Source organism: Manis javanica, chromosome 8 (assembly GCF_040802235.1).
Source record: "Manis javanica isolate MJ-LG chromosome 8, MJ_LKY, whole genome shotgun sequence".
NCBI lineage: Eukaryota > Metazoa > Chordata > Mammalia > Pholidota > Manidae > Manis > Manis javanica.
Window position 1 is genome coordinate 111615785 of NC_133163.1, and position 22932 is coordinate 111638716.

The 22932-nt window shown below is 41.8% G+C and overlaps 1 protein-coding gene across 9 annotated transcripts in view; it reads left to right on the forward strand.

Moving 5' to 3' along the window:
- Positions 1–22932, forward strand: part of TLN2 (talin 2) — a 440089-nt gene that overhangs the window by 138777 nt on the left and 278380 nt on the right. Inside the window, exon 1 of one of the 9 annotated variants that reach the window (XM_073211937.1) lies at positions 22008–22103. The exons of 7 other annotated variants lie outside the window; for them this stretch is intronic. The gene's annotated coding sequence lies outside the window, so the exon portion shown is untranslated. Of the gene's footprint in view, positions 1–22007; positions 22104–22932 lie in introns of those variants that run through there. One more of the 9 variants, XM_073211938.1, reaches the window with a different exon arrangement.

A 22932-nucleotide genomic window follows, 5' to 3' on the forward strand; every position in this document is an offset into this window, starting at 1 on the left:
ATGTTGATCACTTAAAGGGTGTCAGATGATCAGCTATGGAGGTACTCTTTTCTGATAATATTCCTTTCTCTTAATTAAAAAAAAAAAAAAAAAAGCAGTTACTGTGTGCTGACCTCCAATGAGTTCTGCACAGTGGTATAGAGGGCATGTCAAAGTGTGGGCAAAGGGTCTGTTTGTTTCTACGCAGAAGATCAAGGCCTAGCTTGGATACCCAGAAAATGAACTAAGATACGATATGAGGAGGAGCTTCCGGCATCAGCACACTCTGGAGGACTCGTGCCGGGGGATGATCATCAAAAAGCCTCCACAGGGATCCGGACGATGCTGCGGTTGTGGCTGCATCCAGCCCACCGTCTCCTGGACTTGCCATAAGAAGGAGGAGGGAGATGTCTAGGCTGGCATGTGCATACAGTGAGACAACGAATTTCACTGGATCTGTACTGTTGGAACTCAACCAGGAGTTGGGAGGGGTGCAAGTTGTAGCACCCCAAAATCTCATGACTATAGACTATCTATGGTTAAAAGAACATATGGGATGTGAACAGATCCCAGAAATGGGCTGCTTTAATTTGTCTGATGGTTCAAGTACAGTTGGAAAATATCCATCATATCATAGATAAATTTTCACAAATGCCTAGGGTGCCTAAATGGTTTTCTTGGCTTCACTGGAGATGGCTGGTAATTATAGATTTGCTTTGTTTATGTCACCGTATTCCTATTATGTTAATATGTGTGTGCAAATTAGTTAGTAGTTTAAAACCTATACATACTTAAGGTACTATACAAGAAGATATGTCAAAGAAATAATCAATCCTCCCAAGTTTCCTTCATATGCTACATCTATAGCTTTTCTTCTTCCTTCCTAATTACAAACTTTAAATAGAATTCGTGCCTCATATCGAATTTACCGAGTATCATAATTCCTCCAGGTGGTAAAGATACCTCGAGACAAGTGCTGGGCATAGAAGCCACAGGGCATAAATCTGCAAAGAAGTAAAAAGCTAACCTTTGCAAACAATATGGCTTCTCTCTCACTTACCAACTTTACATTTCCCTGTATGGCCCCGGAAGATGACTGGTTAGCCAGAGACGGGTAAGATTCCTCAAGGGAGGAACAACCTAAGACAGGCACAGTCGCAGGGGGGCCATCAGGTGAGAATTTGGGGATCAACAGAGGTGAGGCTCAGAACCTCACCCCCCCTGCTTTGAGAGAAATCTTCTGCATCCGTGGATGTCTTGCTGCCCTTGTCTAGCCTGGATTAATACTTAGTCCATAGGCACACACCTGATCATCTGATCATCTACATTTGCCTTCTTACAGCACTAAACTATGTTTTCTACCTTTATCTTGCATCTACCTACCACTTCAGCATTTTATTAAAAATAAAAATAATAATAATAATAGGAGAAATGTGGGATGAACATATAAATCAAGTACAAAAATCAAATGAATATTCATATTTGACCTGATGGTTTATAGGTCATATTGCATGATCAAAACCGAAAGTTTCTGTGATGACTGCCCTTGTACTGTTCACCATGTAAGAATTTATTCACTCTGTAAGAATTCGTTCACCATGTAAGAACTTGTTCGTTATGCTTCAGAAGATTGGAGACTGACGAGAATTAGGCTTGAGATGGATTAATGATTGTACATTGAGCATTGACCCCCCTATACTGAATTTTATTGTTGTTAACAACCATTTGATCAATAAATATGAGAGATGCCCTCTCAAAAAAAAAAAAAAAAAAAAAAAAAAAAAAAAAAAAAAAAAAATGTCAAACTGAAACACATGGCCTCCACTTGGTATTTACTATTATGACTGCTCTGTGTTGTTATTGCTGTTATTGTCTGAAATAAATTTCAAAATTGTTTTCTCAACTACTGCTACACCGTTCGGAGAGACCCTCTGAGTCAGAGGTCTGCAGTGTTGGTGTATCTAAGTGCAGATGCCCAGGACACACCCAACACCAGTTAAACCAGAACCTCTAGCGCAGGGCCCAGACACTGGTCTTTTTAAGCTGCCCAGGTGTTACTGTAAGGCAGCCAGGTCTGGAAATCGCCTCTCTCTGATTCTCCCATAAAGTATGTGCGGGTCAGAGATCACGGCTCTTGTCATTGCCCATATCCCTTCGCTCAGCCATAGATGCTTCTGATACTTGCTCTTTTCTTCTTTGGCACTAATTCAGGTACATTTTGGAAAGAACTTAAGGTAAATGGCTCATTGATTATCAAGGATGGTTAAATATTGTTCATACATTTTGTGTTTTTGCCTACTTGCAGTGAAAGGCTGTCAATCCATATGACACACTGGCTCTGTCTCCTCTGTGGGCCATCTGAGCAGGTGGTAATCGTGCCGTCAGCCCAGCAGTGGGGACAAGTCTCAGTGATGTCACAGGCTCGTTTGTGCTTATGTTGCAGTAGTGAGGGAAGCGATGGCTGCGCTCTGCCTGGGCTTTGTGGAGGCTTTATGGAATGCTTTCCTGACTGACCTGTTTCCAAGAATAGGTGCTGTAATTGTAGTTCTAAAAAGGTGCTTTCTAAATAAGTAGTATTCAAGAATAGCTTCACCTCTAGGACTAACAGCTCCTGGATATTCAGGAGCTAAGGGCTCCTCCCACTGTGCTTATTTAATCTACAAGTTAAAACATTTTACCCAGAGGTGCTCAGCTTTTCAGGTGGTATAATGCCAAAAAGCTTTGCATAAAGTTTCTAAAAGATCTTTATTTAAAAGATCTCATTGGCTGCTTAGAACAATCCCATTTCATGGATAAGGAAACTGAGCCTCAAGGGAAGAAGTGATTTACCGAGTTGCTCAGTGGGTTCTTACTCTGAGCCCGCTTGAGACAATTTAATCAGGGTACTTTTCCTTTTGATGGTGTTCAGGAGCCTGCTAAATTGTCTAACCCACTTTCTCTCGTCACAACAACTCTGCTCCTCCTAGGCCTTGAAGGACACCAGCCTTCCCTTTATTTTCACCATTCTAATCCCACTCCATTCTTTCGAGAGTTTCAGGATAACAGAGTAATGAATGGCTGTTTGGTATGGAGCATCTATGAGCATTTCTGCCTCATTAGCCCAGATGCTATGAAGGATTGTCATCTGTATTCCACATCAGATAAAACAAAGTTTGTCTAAGGCCTCAGAGGTGTTAGGTTGGAAGTCATCTGTGTTAGATGAATAAATTATTGCAAATTTTTGGAATGAAGTCTTTTCAGGGACATATACTTACAGAAATAAATTCTGCCCTGGCATGTCAGCTTGTGAGGGGCTCTTAGAATGTCCTTCCTCCTTGGTTTTAGATTTGGGGTCTTAGTTGACTTTTGCATCACAGGGTTCCATGAATACTTCCTAAGACGCAAAAAAAAAAAAGGTTAGTGCTACCTGTAAATTAGAAGGTTAAATCCTCCCTTTAAACCCCTTTCTATGTGAAGAAAAATAACCCTACCTGACAGACTTGGGCCATTTGTGAATCAATAAACCCAGGACTGTCACTCTGAAAAATTGTTACAACTTCTAGAACAAATGAAAGGTCTTAAAAAAATATCTGGGGGAAGATATATCTGATTTGATTTACTCTAGAGAGAGGGTGAGTGCTTTATAACCTGCTGATTATCATAATAAAACATCTTTATTTTTCAGGGGAACATAAAATGACAATAGAACTTAAAGTACAGTACCATGTAGCTTACATCTGGTAGGGGATTTAGGACAATTCAGTTGTGATTTGCGAAGAGAATACCAGTGGAATCTAAATTTTAAGGCTTACCTCAAAGCAGAAACTGTAACTTGACTGCAGGGAGAGATTTGATGACTTCCTCTCTCTTGTGGCTGACCCCCACCACCCCACAGCCCCACAACACACCTTAGTCAATACAAGTAGACAAAGTCCAAGGCTGTGCTAATAGTGAGATGTAGTTTCTCAAAGCAGTTTTGTTCTTACACGTGTAGAATGTTACATGATGCATGTGCCAAGATTGGGTGGTGGGTGAGATTGGTACCTGGACCCACAGTGCTTTGAACAGTCCTCATGGCGGTGATGTGGCATTTCTAACAAATCCATGGCTGAGTGGGCCCAGGCCCAGAAAAGGCTAGGTCTAGTGATTGGGGTGATAGTGCGTCTTGAGCGGGAGTGGGGTGCTCCAGAGAGTAGGAGTGTGCAGACAGGGTCAGACAAGGGCCTGATGGAAGGGGTGATTAAGTCAGCCTCACCATGAAGGGCGCGGGCACGGTGACCACATGCTTGTCTGTCCAGTAAGTGAGCACTAGGATTAGTGGCCACCTGGAGAGCTGGAAGGAGTTCCAGTGCATGGTGGGCAGCTGACCCGAGGGGCTTATTACCTGGGTGGGTCAGTCAGACACCGAAGCATCTACCAGCCGTGAAGCCCTCCGGAGAGACTTTACAAAGTGGAAGGTGTGCTCCCTGTTATCCATCTGGCTGTCTTCTTACCCTTCCATTGCCTTGTTTTGTTCAGTAAACATTATCTGAAGGCCTATTATGTGCTGGGCCCTTTGTTAGGCATGGGAGACTAAAAAATTAGAAAAGTATATTTTTACTTAGCTACTAGATCTTCAGCTCCTCGTGGAGATATGCATAAATACTCTTACTTGGACTCAGTCCAAATGAACTCACTGTGTCCTGGGTTTCCACTAAATGCAAAAAAAAAAAAAAAAGAATTAAAAAATGAGTAAATGCTCAAGGAGTGCTGCATAAAATGGGCAGTGGGAGACTAAGGACCAGTCACTATAAACAGTGTCGTAGGTATGCAGAGAGAGATGTACAAGGCATTATGGGAATACAGAGGCATGGTACCCAGCCCAGTCTTGGGATGGGACGGATTATCATAAAAGGCTCTGTGAAGGTAAGGAAAGGAATGTTAGCCATAGCCAGGCTGCTTGGGGACCCTGGCAGGTGGCATTGAAGAGGAGGACATTTCAGTCAAAGGGTAAGAGGTGGGAAAATGCTTGCAGACAGCTGAAGCTGCACGTTAGAACACCAAGCTCTTTCATGTCCTCAGGGTGTTAGGAGTGGTGACAAACTAGAGAGAAACGTGAGTGCCATATGTGGCGGGCCTTTCTGCCTACGGGCAGCAGTTTGGATTTGATCCTGAAGAGGTTTAGGCAGTGGATTTACAGGGTCACAGTGCATGATCTAGTTGGAAAGACAAAGTTAAGATACTCATGAGGAAAATCACCAAGGAATTCAGGCAGCATTAGTGTGCCAAGATGCAATGGTATGTCCCTAATGGAATTTATGGAGAAGGGGTGGGATTTGGAGATCTTTCCCTCATGTTTTTAGATGTGGCAGCAAAACTCTGCTGTCTCACTGGTGTTTTCTGAGGTCATTGCTGATGACAGAGCAGAGATGGAGCCCATTCCTACCAGGGGAAGGGAGATTCACGTGCTTTAGAAAGCATTCTATAAGCTTACGAAGTCAAAACTATGAAGTTGACTCAAATTTTTGTCTGAGCTTGCTGACATGTCTTGCTGTTGATTTCTTGGTGCTGAGGGTGAGAACAGTGGTGAGAAGCAGGTAGAAGAAGTACCATAAGTTCCCATAAATAGATTACTTTTATAGTTAGCCATTACAGATAACATTTCATGAACTGCTCTCTTTACTACTGTGTATGTTAACATTTTTCTGTAAGTTTAAAAATAGGGAGAATAATAGCTTCAAGGGTTTTTGTGAGAATTAAATGAGATCTAACACAAGTCAAGATCTTAATGGCATTGTGCTTAGTAAGTATTGACTTTTGCTGATATTGGCTATTGTCTTGGCTGAATTTCACTCTTCCTTCCCCACTGTTATTTCTTACTCTGACTTCCTTGGCCCTTTCTCCCATTTCTGGCCTGGAATTGGCCCTGTGGAATTCAGGCAACCTGGCTTTTCTGGTTTTGCCTCTGGATGGTTCTTGCAAGGACGTGTCTTTACCTCCTTTTTCTGGCTTGTCTTGCTTGCAAACCCCCTCTACTGAGCACCCCAGTCTTGGGGTCAGCCCACTTGACCGGAACCTTATTTGCCCTGGTACCTCCTGTGTACTGTTTGTGTTGGGAGGTGGGATGGGGAGGGAGTTGAGGTGGGAAGGTAGTGAGCCCAACAGCACAACTGATAATGGCCCCTTCATACAGTGAACATCTTCTTGTTTTGTAAAAATTAGATTTTCATTGCTTCACATTTTTGTTTATATATGGGTATATGTATAATAAAGTCTGTGACTCTGTGTGCTTGTAGACATTATATAGATGTTTATTATGACTTAAGGGATGTTTGTTTCCATTTTGCATTGAGCTTCAATTATCAATGACATGTAACCTTTTCATGCCTTTATTTTTGGCTGCTCTTGCTGCTCTGCTAAGTGGAAGATCATTTGTAAATCATTTCTTTAGTGTAATGGGTGAAAAGGCTATTTAAAGGAACTTGGTGGTAGAGCCTTTCATAGAAGTAAAGAATATTTAGGGCTGGTTAAGTGCCAAATGTTGTTTTAGGCCCTTTCTTGTCCTTCATTGATCTACAAGATGTCCTTTTGAAGTGAAAGTTATCTCCATTTTTACTTTTCCAGTGTTAGACATCTAGTACATACTAGGATTTTGTTTTGGCTGCAAGCAAAAGAAAGCCCCAGACAGGCTTAAATAATAAAAGGAATTTAGTGGTTCTTGTAACTGAGACATCCAGCCATGGGATGGGCTTCAGGTATGGTATGGTTTGATCCAGAGATTCATGCTGGTGTTAGGGAGTTCTAAATCTTATGAATGAGTACTACAGCAACTGGGACAGAAGGGCCATCAAACAACATTAGAAGCAGAAGTCTTGAAATTCCCTGAGGTTGATCTGGTTGAGTCTGTATGTCGGCTCTGCATCAGTCATTGTAGGCTCGTGGAGGACTCCCCTGCTGGGTGTGACCCTAGGATGTGTACTGATGCTGAGGAGTGAAGTTAGCTTCTTCAGAAGTGCAAATGCAAGCAGAGGCTCTTTGTTAGGAGGAAAGGAGTTCTGGGGGCTATTCCTAGATGTCCAGTGCAAAGACACGGACCTGGGGTTTGAATGTAGTGCTCTTTGTCCGATTCCAGGGCTCTTTAATTCAAATGATACCTCCCTTAAAGTTGCTTTCCGCAAAGCAGTGTTTAATTAGCCTTTACAATCAGCGTTGTTCCTCAGGAAGCACTGGTCTTATTCTGTGGCATGTCATCATCTGGGAGTATGACTTTGCCCATAGCATCTAATTCTTTAGAAGCACAGTATCCTCCACTCTGAAATAAGGGGGTTGAACAATATTAATTCATCCCATGTTTATTAGTGCCTATTATGTCTAGATCTATGTCATGGGTTGGATTTACAATTACATGCAATGTACACATGGCTGCTGCCCTTATAGGGCTATTGACTGTTGGGGACAAAGAGGCATTAATTAAATGGTGAAAAATATGTAATATGGAGCCTCTGACATATGCCTGGTCCTTAGCAAATAGTTAATGAAAGAACAGTCTCCATTTTTGTCTGTTATCATTAGCAAATATATCATTTTAAGTTTTGCCCGGTGTTCCTATGGGGAACCATGGGAGCACCTCCAGGGAGGACTATGATGACTGAGGAGAGGAGTCCGGATGGGCCCTGGGCACATCCCCACACGGAGCCTGGGGCTCTATGAGGGGCAGGGTGGGCTCTGAGGCCCTTTCTAGCCCTAAGGGACACTGGTCTCCGTCCAGCCCCAGTGTTTTCAGAATTAGGGACGGACGGGCCCTGCAGGCCCCTCACACTCCTCTGTCAGAGAGCTGGGGGTGGGGGGGGGACACGCACCTCTGGTGCACAGGAAGGGGTTCATTCACATTCTTACAGTTGGTGATTTCCTACTTGAACAGGTTCTTTATGGTAAATAATCCAGATTTCAGAATGCCTTAAAAATAATGTCCCTTGAATGGATGAAGGTGTGTGTGTGTGTGTGTGTGTGTGTGTGTGTAATGGAATATTCTTCACCCATGAGAAGGAAGCAGATCCTGCCATTTGTGACAACATGGATGGACCTGGTGGGCATTATGCAGAGGGAAATAACTCAGAGAAAGGCAAATACCAATGTGGACTCCAAAAAAAACAAACTCATAGAAACAGTATGGTCATTTCTAGGGGCTGGAAGGTGGAAGGAATGGGGAGATGTTGGTGAAAGGGTACAAACTTTCAGTGACCTTTGATGAATAAGTTTTGGAGATCTAGTGTACAGCACGGTGATTCTAGTTAACACTACTTGAAAGTTCACAAAATAATGTTCCTTGTTTCTTCAGAATGCTTTTTTTTTGTTAAGTGGTTATTTAAATTTTTTTAAGGTATGTTGATATACAATTTTATGAAGGTTTCGCATGAGCAACATTGTGATTTCAACATTTGCCCATATAATCACATCCCCCTCACGCACCCCATTGCAGTCACTATCCATCAGTGTAGTAAGATGGTGTAGAGTCATTACTTGTCCAGACCTTTAAAATATTGCGGACGGTTCTTCCCTGTAACAGGTGTACTTGGGGTGGTCCGACCCCACTCAGTGCCTCTTCCCTTATTCCCCCTCCCTCCTTGAGCTCATGGTGTCCCTTCCCCCAGACTCCCAGCCCTCTGGTCTCAGCTTCCCTGGGGCATCTGTATCCTCAGCCATCTTCTTATGGGTCTTTCCACAGTATTATAAGTGATGATAACCAGGAAGGAAGACAACAGGTTTATCATGTATTTCTAGAACAGCTGTCACCACAGACGCCTGGAAGAAAAACCTGTACAGTGTGGACAGGAAGGGTCCTATTTTCTTGAAAAGGAGATACATAAACTTCATACCTTTGCAAAGATTCTAGGCTCTGATCTGCTTTGAAACATTTTTCATTTCCTGGAGCACCTGCTCCTAACTTACCTGCCACTACGCCATCATACACTTTCTCTTCTCTCCTACCCTCTGAGCATTTACTCTTTTTGGGGAAAAAAATCTTTCAAAAGCAAGTTTGTGTAGAGTTACCAAAAAATTAGTGTGGTATCTCCACAGTGAGTCATAATGGAAGTCAGAAAATGGTGTCATGATAAATTAGCTTTATTCTGGTTTTCCTTGTTGCTTATCGATAGTGGCCCTGCAGCCCTTCCACTAACAGCCCTGGACCTGTGCTAACTCAGTGGGGATTCGGGGATGACCTCAGGGAGCAGCTTACTGTGTGTGTTACTGTTTTTCTTTTATTGACTGATGTGTGTAGGAAAATTGGGAGTGAGGAACAGTACATTTCTTTGCTCTTCCATAAATTGCTTGTTACAACAATGATTTAAAGTAGTGGAAAACAAAAGTTCGCAGTCTTCTGTGGAAGAGGAAAGAGGGAAATGGTGGGGAAAAGGTAGGTTAAAAGGGTGGGAAACTTTTGTAGCAAGGCAACCTCTTTGTAACCTTACATTTGCATAGTATATCTTGCTGCTCTGTATGTGTGTGTGGATGTAGTCTTTCCTGAGTTTTCTGGCAGGGTTCCAGGCATAGCAGAGGCTACAAATCTTTTGCAAATTTGCATATCCTTTTTCTGCTCATGTAAATCAATAAGGAACAATTGTTCCCTGTTCCTGGACAGAGGCCTTAACCCCATATTGCTCTCTGTGCACTGGTGAAACGTAATAATCTCAGAACCCTTGTACAGACTTAACTGGGTTCTTTCCACGTCCTTTGGAAGAGCACCTGGGGAGGACTTAGCTATCTCTGTGCATCCCAGATCTTTGGAATTGTTTCCTTTCTATATTAGGCTGGTTCTGTGAAACAGTAAGCCAGACATTCAGGCAGTACATTAGGTGGGGCTGGAACATTCTGGAAGAGTGGAAACTTGATGAGGGGAACAGCCGTTTCTGTATATCCTCTGATATGGGGTGTGGCTGGTGTGGGGAGGGAGGGAGGCACTGACTTGAGCTCCCTGCTCTCTTCCGCCTCTGAAGGGGGCTCTTTCCTGATCCGTTGGCGGACAAAGAGAAGCAGTTGCTGCAAACCATGTGGCTTTATTGACATAGATTGTTGCTGGGGCCTTCCCCTTTAAGATGAAGCCAGACAGTGAGCTGGGACATGGCTGATCCGCCTCTGTGTTGGGCTCATAAAATGGATTTAAAAGTCTGGACAAAGATTTTGTGATGGTGGTTGGTTGGCTTTCCCCTTTAGCAGCTATTTGGATCCAATCTTCTGCTTTTGTCATACTAATTTTGGTTATTTTGTGTCTTGCCGCACAGTTGTGAACTATAAGACATTCTTGAAAGGAGTAGAAAGGGAAGTGGTGTTCCGAATGGCTTCTGGGGAGACAGTCTTGATCACATCACTTTACTTAAGGTTTGCTCTTTTTGACTAGTCATAAGGACAGGATAGAGGGCCGGCCCCTCTATGCAAGCCAGCGAGAGTCTGAGCCAGTGATGGCTCATGGAACCGTCTTGGCGTCTGGGCCAGGGTGGATAGAAAAGCAAAACCAGGTTGATTACTGGCTGCATGGCCAAGGCAGAGTCCCTTAGAGCAGGGGGTCTAGTGCTACACCGCTAGCAGTAAAGCTCAATTTTGAGAGCTTTTACAGACTTGGGCAGCTAGTAGAACAAAATTACTTGCGGTAAGGTGTTATGCAGAGATCACAAGAAGACATTCACGCAACGTTTTGGTTGACAAGCTTTTGATGTGATATTGCAGTTGATTTACCAGCCCTTGCAGACATTCTGAACCTCTTCAGAACCTGTTTAGGACCCAGGCGAAGGACAGTGTTAATCAGGAAAGAAAGAGGATGAAGAAGCAATATTGACAGGATGACTTTGGCCATTTATCAAAGAAAACTACTGGTCTCAGAAGGGAGGATTAACTTTTAATACGGTCACAATAATTATAGGCATATATATATATTTATAAGATATTGCTTTGCTCTATAGATCATTTATAGTGGCATTTTCATTTCATTAGGTAGCCCTTCCATTTCTATAACCTGTTGAAAAATATATTCAAAGGCTGTTTATAGACCCCAACTGGGACATCAAAATCCTTGTGCAGGTAGACTTGTCATGCCACGCTCAAAAGGTTTGAATTTTGACCAGGATAATATCAATCGTGTGGCTATATCAGCAATCCGGTGGCTGTATGAAAACACATATACACACACTCACATGCTCACATACTTACAAACACACTGCATTTTCCTATGTTCTTGTTGTCATCTTTGATGGAAATGGACCTGGGTCCTGACATCATTTCTCAATTTACTCATTATCTCCTAACCAATTCTGTGATGGAGATAAATCTCAGTCTCTGCTTATTTCATGTCCCTATTTAAATCTTACAGATGTACCCCTAAGTGCCCTAAGGGCAACTGGGGCTACACATGTGAAAGGGGATGTGAAGGGAACCTCTTGTTCTGTGGCTGCCTTTTGCTGCTTGTCTCCCACCACAGTACTGCCCTTAGGATGGTTTTATACAGATGTTTGAAAGGTATGGGACTTAACTTTTTAGAACTCACATAGTTAGTGTGCATTTTCTTTGGAAGGACGTCGGTGATCTTCACTTGGGAAGGCAGCCTGATAAATTTCTCATCTTCATCCAGCTGTTACTGCCAGTCTGGTTGTGAAATGTGACAGGACCATGGCCATCTGTGTGATGTTGAAATATGTTGCATCTGAAATTCCTTTCTATCCTCTGCATCGCTATGTGGATTAAGGGTATGACTGGCAGTGATCGGGAGTTTTAAAATCACATTTCAAATTTGCCTGAAGAGGATTTATGGGTTTTCTGCTAATCCCAAGACATTGTGCAAGGGGCCATTTAAAAGGAGTTGCCAAAGTATGGCGAGCTTGCATTCCAGTTTGAGACTATGTTTGCAAAAGGGTAATTAGGAATATAAGGTAGGATATGCATGACAAGTAGGATTGACAATGTATTCTAGGTTGGAGCTCAGAGGAGACAAAAAAGCGGTGGTCCTGGTTGTCTGACCTCAGGCATTAGGCTTCCAGCTTGTGTCCAGAAGACCAGACACGATGCAAGTAACAGACAGAGCAAGGGAAGAACGTTTTAGGCAGGGTAACGGCACACAGTAACGTGGAGGTGGGAATGGATGAGGATGTTCAGGAACAGTGTACAGACTCTTAGAACAGTGAATTTTTATGTGTATGTACTAACAGAAAAGCAGAAAGATCGGCTTGAAAGGTTCAAGTGGGCATGTATTATAATGTTTTAAATAATAGAAAACCCATATTCACTTAAACAATAAAAATAATGCATTAACTCAGTGGGAAAAAAAACCCCTGCTTTTCAAGTTGGAGACATAGTTCTCTAAGTTCTGCTTTCCTCTCCCTAGATTTCCTCATGTTCACAAGATGGCTGCCAGCAGCAACCAAGGCTAATGATCAAGTGAAAGTCCTGAGTTTTGCTCTGACTGGGCCAGTCTTAACCATCACAGCACCCAGGGCAATGCCATATGCTTATGCCTGGGATTCTGCTCATCTCATAGTTGGCATGGGGGTTAGAGTGTGCTGATGGGCTAATGCCAGTGTCTACCTCTGGAGCTCACTTTGGGGCCACCAGCACCTAAATCCCATGGCTGCTATATAGTGATTTCCCAAATGGAAAACCTAGAAAGGTAGAAAGGAATAGGATACTAGAGGATGGCTTAACAATGGAAAAAATATCCATTTCAACTTTCAACTATCCACAGCATTGAATCCTATGTAAATGATCTCAGGTGAGTCTAGACTTTAACCACTTGGCTGGTTACAGTATCTGTATTAGTCCTTAATGATAAGAATGGTTTAACTTGGCCTTAACTATATGCAACTCATACCCAGAAAAGTTCTTTAGTGAACAGTTTTCCTTCTCCTCCTCATCTGCTTTTGCTACTTTCTAGGATTGTACATGCTTAGTCAATTCGCTGACTTTTTTTATTTTATTTTTTGAGACCCTACAGAGTGCCAAACTTGAATGGTTCTGGAGAACTACCTCTCATCTTTCCTGTAGGGCTCCCTGCTAGGTATACCCTAACTCAAGATTCCTCTGTTGGAGGTTATTCAATTGAGTCTTTTATTTATTCACATTAACAGTAATTACAAATTAGGTAGAACTGATGAAGCTGAATAGTTTCATTCAGAGGCAGACCATCCATCCATCCATTCATTTATTCAACAAAGGAGTACCTACTATTTGCCAGGAGCTGTGTTGGACACTAGGGATGAACCCAGGGATGACACATGGTCCCTACCATTGAGCTCCCGTCTGATTGGGGAAGCCAATAAATCTTCCCCAACCAGACGGGAATAATGCTGCAAATGTAGGCAATTCTGATTTTATGTGATGGATATTGTATGTAGCATGCTATGGAGGTTTACAAAAGAGGCATTTCTCCAAACTAGAGGTGTAGCAGATGACATTTCCTAGCTCAGCAAGAATGCTTAAAATAGACTTAGTGAGATAGGGTTGGGCAATGGGTAGGTATTTAGAGCAGAGGGAATCATGACAGATAAAATGATGGCCTTTTCAGGAAGCCACATGTTTTATTCTGGGGATATAGTTAGTAAATAACTATTATTATTGGGAGGTAGAATGAAAATGCAGATTCCCAACTATTCTAGGCAAGATTCCAATCAGTAGGTCAGGAATGTGGTCTGGGAATTACATCTTAATCTCCCACTCCTTGGGTGGTTCTGATCCTGGTGGTCTGAAGAGTGCTGCCTCGAGTGCAGTGTGTGGGTGCAAAGCTGCAAATGTAGGCTGGGATTGGAGAAGAGCGGGAGCCAGAGTGGCCAGAGAGGTTGCAGAGGATGGAGGAGACTTTCTAGATTTGGGTGTTCAAATGGACCCTGGAGGAAGTTGAAGGCATTTGGCAGCAGAGCATACTCACAACAGGAAATAATATCTTAGTCTAATTTTTGTACAGTTAAGCTAAAACATCTTTCCAAAATAAGACTGTTTAAATAATCACTTGGCTCTAAACTCATATAGCCAAGAATTCAGGTTCTAAACTCCAAAAGCAGTTCTTAGTCAACTGGTCTGTTTCCCAGTTGGGAACTATTTATCCTTGTTAATACAGCATAGTTATTTTGGAATGTTCTGAGTAACCTTGGGGGCCACTCTCCAAATTGCTTGATTCACTGTTTAAAAATATGATTCAACACTGAATAAATGTGTAATACTGAATCCCTATGGGGCAGGGAGTAAAGGAGGTACAGAGCATTTATAAAGTTAAGGATATTTTGGGAGCCACTTAAAATGGGCCTCTTTTCAAAGAATTATTAAGACATAGTGAGACATTTTGATTTCTTCCTCAGGGTAACCACAGAACCTTCTCAGCTGTTCTTGACTTATTCTGAAATCTGCTCAGGGTGAGCTGGTTTCTCCATTTCTAGGACAACGTACTAGAGGCTACACTTCGTACTTTCTGTGCCATGCTGATTTTATTTAACTGGTGTCAAAACAGAAACTAGATTTCAAACTAACTTTGCATTTTACATAATTGTTGGGGTTAGCCCAGTCACTGTTCAAAGAACCACTGGAAAAGTCATACTTCACAATATAACTTACAACTACTGTGTCTTCAGTTGCATTTAATAATAATAAAAGCTCATTAGCTAAATTTGAAAATAAAGGGCAACCAAGAAATAAAGTATGAGAGCGGCTCCAGAAGGGACAATTAACTTATTGTTTTAGGCGTTCAAGTACATATTGATAGAGGATGCAGGAACCTACACTTAAAAAAAAATTTATGTTGACAGCACAGGATTTGTTGGTTTTGGTAGTACTTATGTTTAGGGACAAAACATTCTTTGTAATTAGAGGCTGTCTGGTACATTTTGTGATGTTTGCTGCATCCCTGGTCCTCAGCCCCACTAGTCTCAATCATGACAACGCACATTTGCCTCCAGACATCACAAGTGTCCTCTGGAAGCAAAATCACACCTCGGTGAGAACCACAAAGTTAGCAGAGACAAGAAAGCTTTTTGTGGATATCTGTTTATTCTGCTGTTAATCTATTTTTTGAGAATTTTGTTCTAATTATTCAAAGTAAAGACATGTAGTTGATTCTCACGTCTATCCTGTATTTGCAAACTCGTCTCCTTGCTAGAATCGATTGGTAACTCTAAAATCAGTACTTCTGGCACTTTTACAGTCTTGGACACACTCATTTGCAGAGGGGCAAAAAACTGAGTCACCTCATGCATCTGTTCCCAGCTGAGGGTGAAGAAGGCGATGCTCTGCTTTCTTGTTTTAGCTCTCAGACTGTAAACAAGTGGCCTTCTCAAGGTCCACTTAGTGCCATCTTTTTCAGATTTCTTTGTTTTTTTTAGTAGTGATTTTACTGTTTAAAATGGCCCCTGTGTGTAATGCTGAAGTGCTATCTAGTATTCCTAAGTGCAAGAAGACTGTAAAGTTCGTTACAGAGAAAATACATGTATTAAGTGAGCTTCCTTCAGACATGAGTTACTATACTCCTGACCTTGAATTCAGTGTTAATCACTGTCTGTCTATGTGTCTTTAAACAGAAACACACAACCAGGCTGTGTATTGATGAGTAGATTAAACTGTTGCGATCACATGGTCCTAGGAACCTAATCCTATATTTCCCCTTGGAGTAATGGTTCAATATTCACTAACTCGGTGTTTGCAGTGACTTTTCAGAATGTAACTACTGCAAATAATAAGAATCAACTCTACTATGATTTTTCTAACCTGCATTTTAAAGATCTAGTGTGATACATGTATTAAGCTAGATTGCTTAATTAAAAATATTTTATTAAAGATCCTTATTAAAAAATAACCACATGAAGGGGAAACTTGTGAAATAAGTAATTGCTGAGTCAGTGGATATAAATATTCTTAAAGTCCTTATATTCCTTGTTAAAAGACTACACCATCTGACATTGCCACAAGCAGTTTATTTCTATTCAACACTATTTTCAGTGCACCTCTGCCAGCATAATTTTGTTTTTCATATTTTAAACATGACAAAACTGATATGTTAGAAAATTCAAATTATGCAGATACTTTAAAAATGCAATGTAAAAAGTCTATCTCCTTCTCACCCATTCTCCCAAGAGTGCTAAGAATTGGGTATGTGTCATTTCAAGCCTTTTAAGAAAATGCACATAAAAATAAATGCATTTTATACCCATAACTTAATATGGAAGGGACTGAATATTTGCCTACTATATGCCCTTTGCATTATGCTTTATTTCATATAATGTAGGTAAAAAAATGCTTTCTTGTTATTTATTAAATACTTAAGTTGTCAAGAAAAATTATGTGGATGAGGCCTCTAATAGCTATTTGTTTTTTGTGCTAAGCTACTAGCTTGTGATAAATACCTTTTAATCTAATTTTTATATGTTTTTTGCCAGTAGCCTAAGCTATAGAACACAACTCAGATTCATTCTCGCAATTTTATTATTTTTATTTACTAGGATTGACAGAGGATTTCAAAGAATTCAGTTTCCTGATAGAAAAGTAGTTAAATAAGTGGGCACAAATGGGTAAACATAATCCAGGACCACTCAAGATGCTTAATATAAATTAGTACAACAGGTGTTTGTGGAATGATTACTATGTGAGGGACACATTCGTACCAAAGTGATTCTGCAACCCCTCCCCTCACCATGGCTGTAGAAAAGAAGGTATTTGCGAGATGGCTGTTGCTTTTGTTTCATGCACGTGGGGACTACTTGGAGTGACCAGAAATCCTATAGATGAGATTCCCTTTTTCTGGGGTGAGAAACTGAGACCTTCCTGTACCAGTGTTTGATATGATACTAGATGTGGAATTCTGATTGAGTTTTAAGCCCTACTTATATCAGAAAGCTATAGTTTTCACTTAGAATGACTTAGAGATACACAATAAGAATTCTGCTGGGAAAGAAAGACTAAAACTTTAGTAACCTTGATGGATAGAAACTAAGGAGAATTGCAGACCTTTGACCTAAGCGACATATGCTGTTTCTGTGATGGGACACAGAAACTATACAGATTTAGGGTCTTAAAATGGTAAATAAAAAGTATGACTTTACCAGGGCCAAGAAGGACTGTTTTCTGGAAAGAATGGAAAAGTCTGGGATCATGATGCTGGCTGAGCATCAGTTTCTTAACCCAGCAGTGAGCCAGGTCTAGAAGATTGTTAAGACCCATAGGACTGTATTTTCCAGTAAGAGAGTATTGCTTGCATGATAACTTTGCACCTTGATCCCAAATTCAGCACTTTAGCAAGACTCCAGTAGGTCGTCTTGTAGGTGTGGAGAAACTTAAGGGTTTGGCAAAGATGTGGGTTTAAAAAAATCTTTTACAATTCATTTGCTATGAAAAATTCACAGAATTTTTGAATTTTGTAAATTCTATGCCATTTGAAAAGAAAAAAAGAATACTCCCTCCCATAGGTTAGGAATGATGAGGTCTCTTCCTCATGAGATTCTTAGTTTGCTCTTGGGAGGACTTGTTTATTACTTTAGGTATTCAGATAATCATCAAAAACCTAGAGGCACACCCTGTGAAATACATAGTTTCTCTTCCAGAACATCTATGGGGAAGGCACTACAAAGAACACTGAAGGAAAGTATTTCAGATAGTTGCCCATATAATTCTCATTTTTATTTCTGAGAAACAGCAAACTTATTAATACTCTAACAATTTTTAATTTGTGAATATTTAGTTGGTGTTGCTTTATATTAACTTTCTTGGTTAAGAAAAGTTATATATAAAATATTTCATCAATAGTTGAATTTTCACATTTTATGAAAGATTTAAATATTTTAGAAAGCTTTAGAGTAAAAAGTAATAGATCAAGTTAATCCCTATAAAATAATCCCTATAAAAATCCTTTGTAAATAATGTCACTTTGTTGCATGTCTTTGATTTGTTTATAAAATATAGAAGTTGCCACATCTGTGAACTTTTCTTTGTCTTTGAGGCTTTGTAAATAAAATTATTTTTTTCCTGGTTTTATTGTTTGCCTTTTTTTTTTTTTTTACTTATATCTTTTAGCTACCTGAAATTTGTTTTTGTGTTTGATAGCAGTAGAGCTATAACTTAATTTTTGTTTATGTGAATAATTTACTTTTCCCATTATAATTTGTCATGTTTATTCTTTAGGTACTTATTTGAAATGATCAGCTTATTGTATCTGAATATATATATTGTTTGTTTAATGATGTATGTCTAAATCTGTGTTGATACCACACTGTTTTAGTTACTGTAGCATTACAGTGTGTTTCCCATCATTGTATTTTTTTTTAAACATTTTTTGTCATACTGAAGCTTTCTTCCAGTTCAGCCTTATGAATTCTACAGAATATCCTGTTGCACTGTTGGTTGCATTGTTTTGATTTCATAAACTGATTGATGGAAAATTACTGTCTTAAAATAATGAGTATTCCCATCTGGGAATGGTGGGTCTATTGTTTGTATATTCTTTTATGTCCTTAAGTAATGTTGAAAATAAGACTAACTTGGCATACTTATGGGTAGGCTTATTTCTAGGTTGTTTCATTTTCCTTTTTTTCCCTCCTTTCCCTCCCGCTCTCCCCTTTCTTTTTATCCCTTCTTACATTTTCTAAATGGTTATTGTGTCTGACCACCTACAATTAACTAGATTCTAGGCAGTCACTTCATTTGTAAAAAATTTTACTGCCTTTTTCCTAATACTTTATCTTAATTTCATTTTTCTGCGTTGATTAGAGGATGAAGTAAAATGTTCAGTAGTAATAGTAAGGCATCCTTGTCTTCCTAATTTTAGAGACATAACTTCTATTTCAGCATTTGTTTGCTCATTCCATAAGTTTCTGACTTCATAAGAAAGTATTTATTATTTATAATAAATTATCAAATTATCAGGGGAAATGTTTTAAGTCACTGATTGTTTCCCACAGGACTTGTTGGTGTTGTGGGATTTGCCACACACACACTCACACACATACATAATGTTCATGATTCATTAAGGTTTTCCTCTAAGGAATTCATGATGACTAGTAGCATGTTGAAGCATCTGAGGACTTCCTGGTCTGCAGGACCTCTGCAGGGGTCCTAGGAGCACATTTTGGGCAAGGCTGACTTCTAGGAACCTACCTGTTTGATCAGAAGGTGGAATAGAGCCTTCTAGCCAGTGGTAGTGACCCAGGCTGGGGGAGAGTCTTGGGGTCTGAAAGTCATGTTTCCTTAGGCAGATGGGGCCACATTCTAAGTGTGCTCTGAGAATAATTGTTAGGGTTGAAATTCAGAAACTCCTTACTAATTATTAGATCCAGAGGAACTTTGGGGGCCACCCAGGAACAGTGAGTTTAGAGATGTCAAGAACCAGGTATCAAAGAGGAAGAGACTGATACACAAGATGTGGGATGTGATAGCCCAGAGCTCTGGCATTTTCATGTGGTTGTGGGGGAGGGTCCTTATTTGGTTTGCCACAGGGTGGGCTGGCACAGTTAAAACCGCATGGTCAGATTGTAATCGCTAGCCCTTCTTGTTAATAGAATCCACCTGGGAACATTTTCATTAGGTTACCTTTAAATTACTATGTGTGTCTGAATGCCATAAGCCCTCTTAATACCTTTTAAGGAAGGATTTTCCATCTGTGGTTCCTTAGAGGCCTGTCTGTTCTGTGGAGAACTCTGCAGGACTGTGGGGCTCCAGGTCTTGTTCCCCCATTTCGACTGGAGCAGCTCTGCTTTTATGAATCTACATTGCTTCTAGTAAAATTATATTTGAAGGCAACACTTTACTGCTAAAAAAATCTGAAAGCTATTGTTGTAATTCCTTTGCTAATTTCAATCATGTTCATATAGTAATACCAATTTTGCCTATATAACTGTTGGTGTTTTATTCCACCTCAGTTGCATTTCTCAAGGAAAACGTCCTCATACAGGATTTAGGAATGCGTTCCTCATCTGTGATATGTAGACTTCAGAGTGGCTAAGGCTTGCAGGCTGTGATTGGGTTAGGTGTGTACGTATAAGGACCGGCTTGTGTCATTTTTTTTTTTCCTTCTAAATGCACTCCCACCCCCATCCCTGAACACCTCTCATACAAGTTCAGGATGTAGTTTCCGATTCCCCTCAAAGTGCTGTGAATGGTCATGCCCTTCCCCTTCTGCTAATGTGGGCAACAGGGCAGGATGGAAGTTGAGAGGCAGGAGTTCTCCAGCAGCCTGACTACCTCTCGGCTTTCATTGTGCAGGCAAATGAAGACAGTGCTAAGTAGCCTCCTCTGGGGATTGCTGTATTTCCCTAGGTTCACCAAAAATTGAAGCAGGAGAGCTTGCCAGCGGAACCTCTCCCAATCCTGCGTGGGCTACAGTCTAAGTGAAGCCAACGGATGTGGACTTGGCCTGAGGAATTGTGGTAACAAAGCCTGGTTTCCCAGAGGGATTATCAATGCCATCCTGGGTGTTAAGCCACACCCTTCCTACTCCTCACGGGCAAACTGGAGTCCTTTCTCTTCTAAGGAGCTTTCTCTGGCAAATCTGGAGAAAAAGTGAGCCTTGCTCTCCATGCTTTAGCCAGACCGTGTTTATGCTATCACTAGCACCCTTGCAGCCATACTGCCATATCCTGCAGTTATTCAGTGAAGTGTTTGCTACACGTGCCCCTAGACCATGCTGTCATCACCCCACCAGATCCAGCCTGGGTGCTTATTTTAGGCAAAGATCTTTGCTTGTGATGGAAGCCACTCATACGAGTGTGGTGAACAGGGAAGGTGTCTGTGTGTCTTTGGAGATAGCCCAGAGTGGGAAAGGAAGGGCCTGGGGCTCCAAGGTGCTCTCCTAGGCTCCGGCAGCCCTGGTTCCTGTCTTGGGGTGGCCTTTATCCTCTTGTGATGCTGATGAATTTACAAGGCCATGATTACTTACCAGTTAGCTGTAGCCCTCTGTGGTTGCCCCAGCTCCAGTCTTAGTGAGTTCATAATCTGCCAGCCTCCCAGCTAAAGTTCCTCAAAATAGAATGGCTCAGAGTTACCAGGGAGAATCCCACTGGCCAAACTTGACCTGTGTAAACTATGCCACAGGAGCGTTGTGTCCCTGGCTTAACAAGGGATTACCTGCCTTGGGGTCAGAGCCCCACCACTGCCCAGAGAGTTTTGGTGGAGGTGAGGCAGGGCCCGTGGTACATGAGGCTGCCCCTCAGGCTGCACAGACCAGGAAACATGTCTCTTATGGTTGTTCAAGTATTTGCTGAATAACAAAGTGATTCATCCTTTTTCCCAATTCTAACCTCACTCACTGCTTTGAGATGAAATTTTCCTATAACCTCTGCCTTTCGTTGCCAGAATTATCCAGCATTCTGGAGTGTAAGCCTTCCAACTGTCTGGACAGTGACCCTTGCCCTGTTCCTCAGCTCTTCTTTGGGGTTGGGTCCCAGCTGAATTGCATAACTAAGGAAGCCAGATAGCATCACAGCTCAGCTCGGCTGGGCCTTCCTGCCAGGAGGCAGAGTGAGGGGCAGACCCGCCACCAGCAGTGTCTGCAAAGATTAGGTGATGGGCTTGGAGGCCTTCTTCAGCCCTGCTGGTTAGCTGAAGGGGCAGAGCTGCAGCCTCGCCTGTAGGGCCAGGAGGCCGGCAGAGGCTGTGTGTGCAGCCTGGGGAGTGCTCCCGGGCTCGGAGGGCTCTTCGCAGAGAGTAAAAATGATTTGCCTTCCCGGTTGTACAAAATATCCCTGCTTCCCACTCTTCCTCTACAGAGTAGGAAATGAAAAAGAAATCACCATTCTGCGAGAGAGAACGGGCTGGCCTCGCTCACAGAAGTCTGTTTCTGACTGCGCGCTGTGTTGCAGCTTCATCAGACCCATGCTATTTTTGAGTGTCGGGAATAATAGGGCTGATACCTAATCAAGGAAAAGAATTCCAAACAAAAGCTTGGGTGGGGTTTCCTGGGCAGGAGTGTGATATTGTAATAAATGGGAAGCAGAGTTCTGCAGTCCAATCTCTGGTCTGATTGCACAAATTATTATAGCAGGGGCCCTGTTTTCAAAGGAATGTAACACACCCCACCGAGGCCCCTCCTCAGCGGGTGTGTCCGCATTTCCTCAAACTCTCTCCTCAGCAGCTAATGCTTTCTCCAGAGGAGCCCCGAGCATGCGGAATAATTAGGATGCCTCCATTAGGGTCTCTGCCATGGGACCGTTTTACAGGTGAGTTTACCTTATGTTCAAGCCCTTTAAGGAGCCCTGTGGCGACCTTCTCCACCCTTCTTCGGCATGACTGAACCAACGGTGCACGCAGGGTTCTGACATTCCTGTAACAATTGCCGACATTTCCAAACACTAATGAGCTGGCCGCTTTATACAGGGTCGAGGGAAGTGTTGGGATGAAAAGTCCCATCTTGAAAACGGGCATCATTCTTTGACACCATGCCCATTGCCTGCTGGCTCTTCTGGAACATTCCCGAACCCCTGGGCTTGGCCTTTCGCAGCCAGGATTTCCCTGAAGTGCCCGGTTCCTTTGCCCAGGGAACTTTGCCCTTGTTGCTCTTGCTTGCAGTAGCCCCCCATCCCCCTCCTCTTTAATCTCCTTTTTTCTCAGTCTTCACAATTACATATGCTCAAGAAGGCTCCCCCTACTTGTCCCTCTCCTCTTGATCCCCAGTGTCTGCTAGATGCCCTGGAGCACCCTATGTTCACCTTTTTAGCTCTTATCACCCACTCTTAAATGATAGCTTTGCTATTTTCATTTACAAGCTCCTTGAGGCCAAGGACTGTGTCTTACTCATCTTCAAATTCCTGATACCTGGCACACACTGGGGGAAATTGTATCTTAAACTAATTATATGTTCTGATTTTACTTTCCTCTAGAGCCAATTTATGCCCCTATCAGATAAATATGTTGCTCTTATAGCCTAGGGTATTTATGATCTTAAGAAATGTTTTTCTTCAGCCATTTTGGTTTGTTCTTACCCATGCGTCTTGCTGCCTTATCTCTTTAACATCAGCCTGCCAGGAGCGTAGTAGCTGTGGAGCAAGG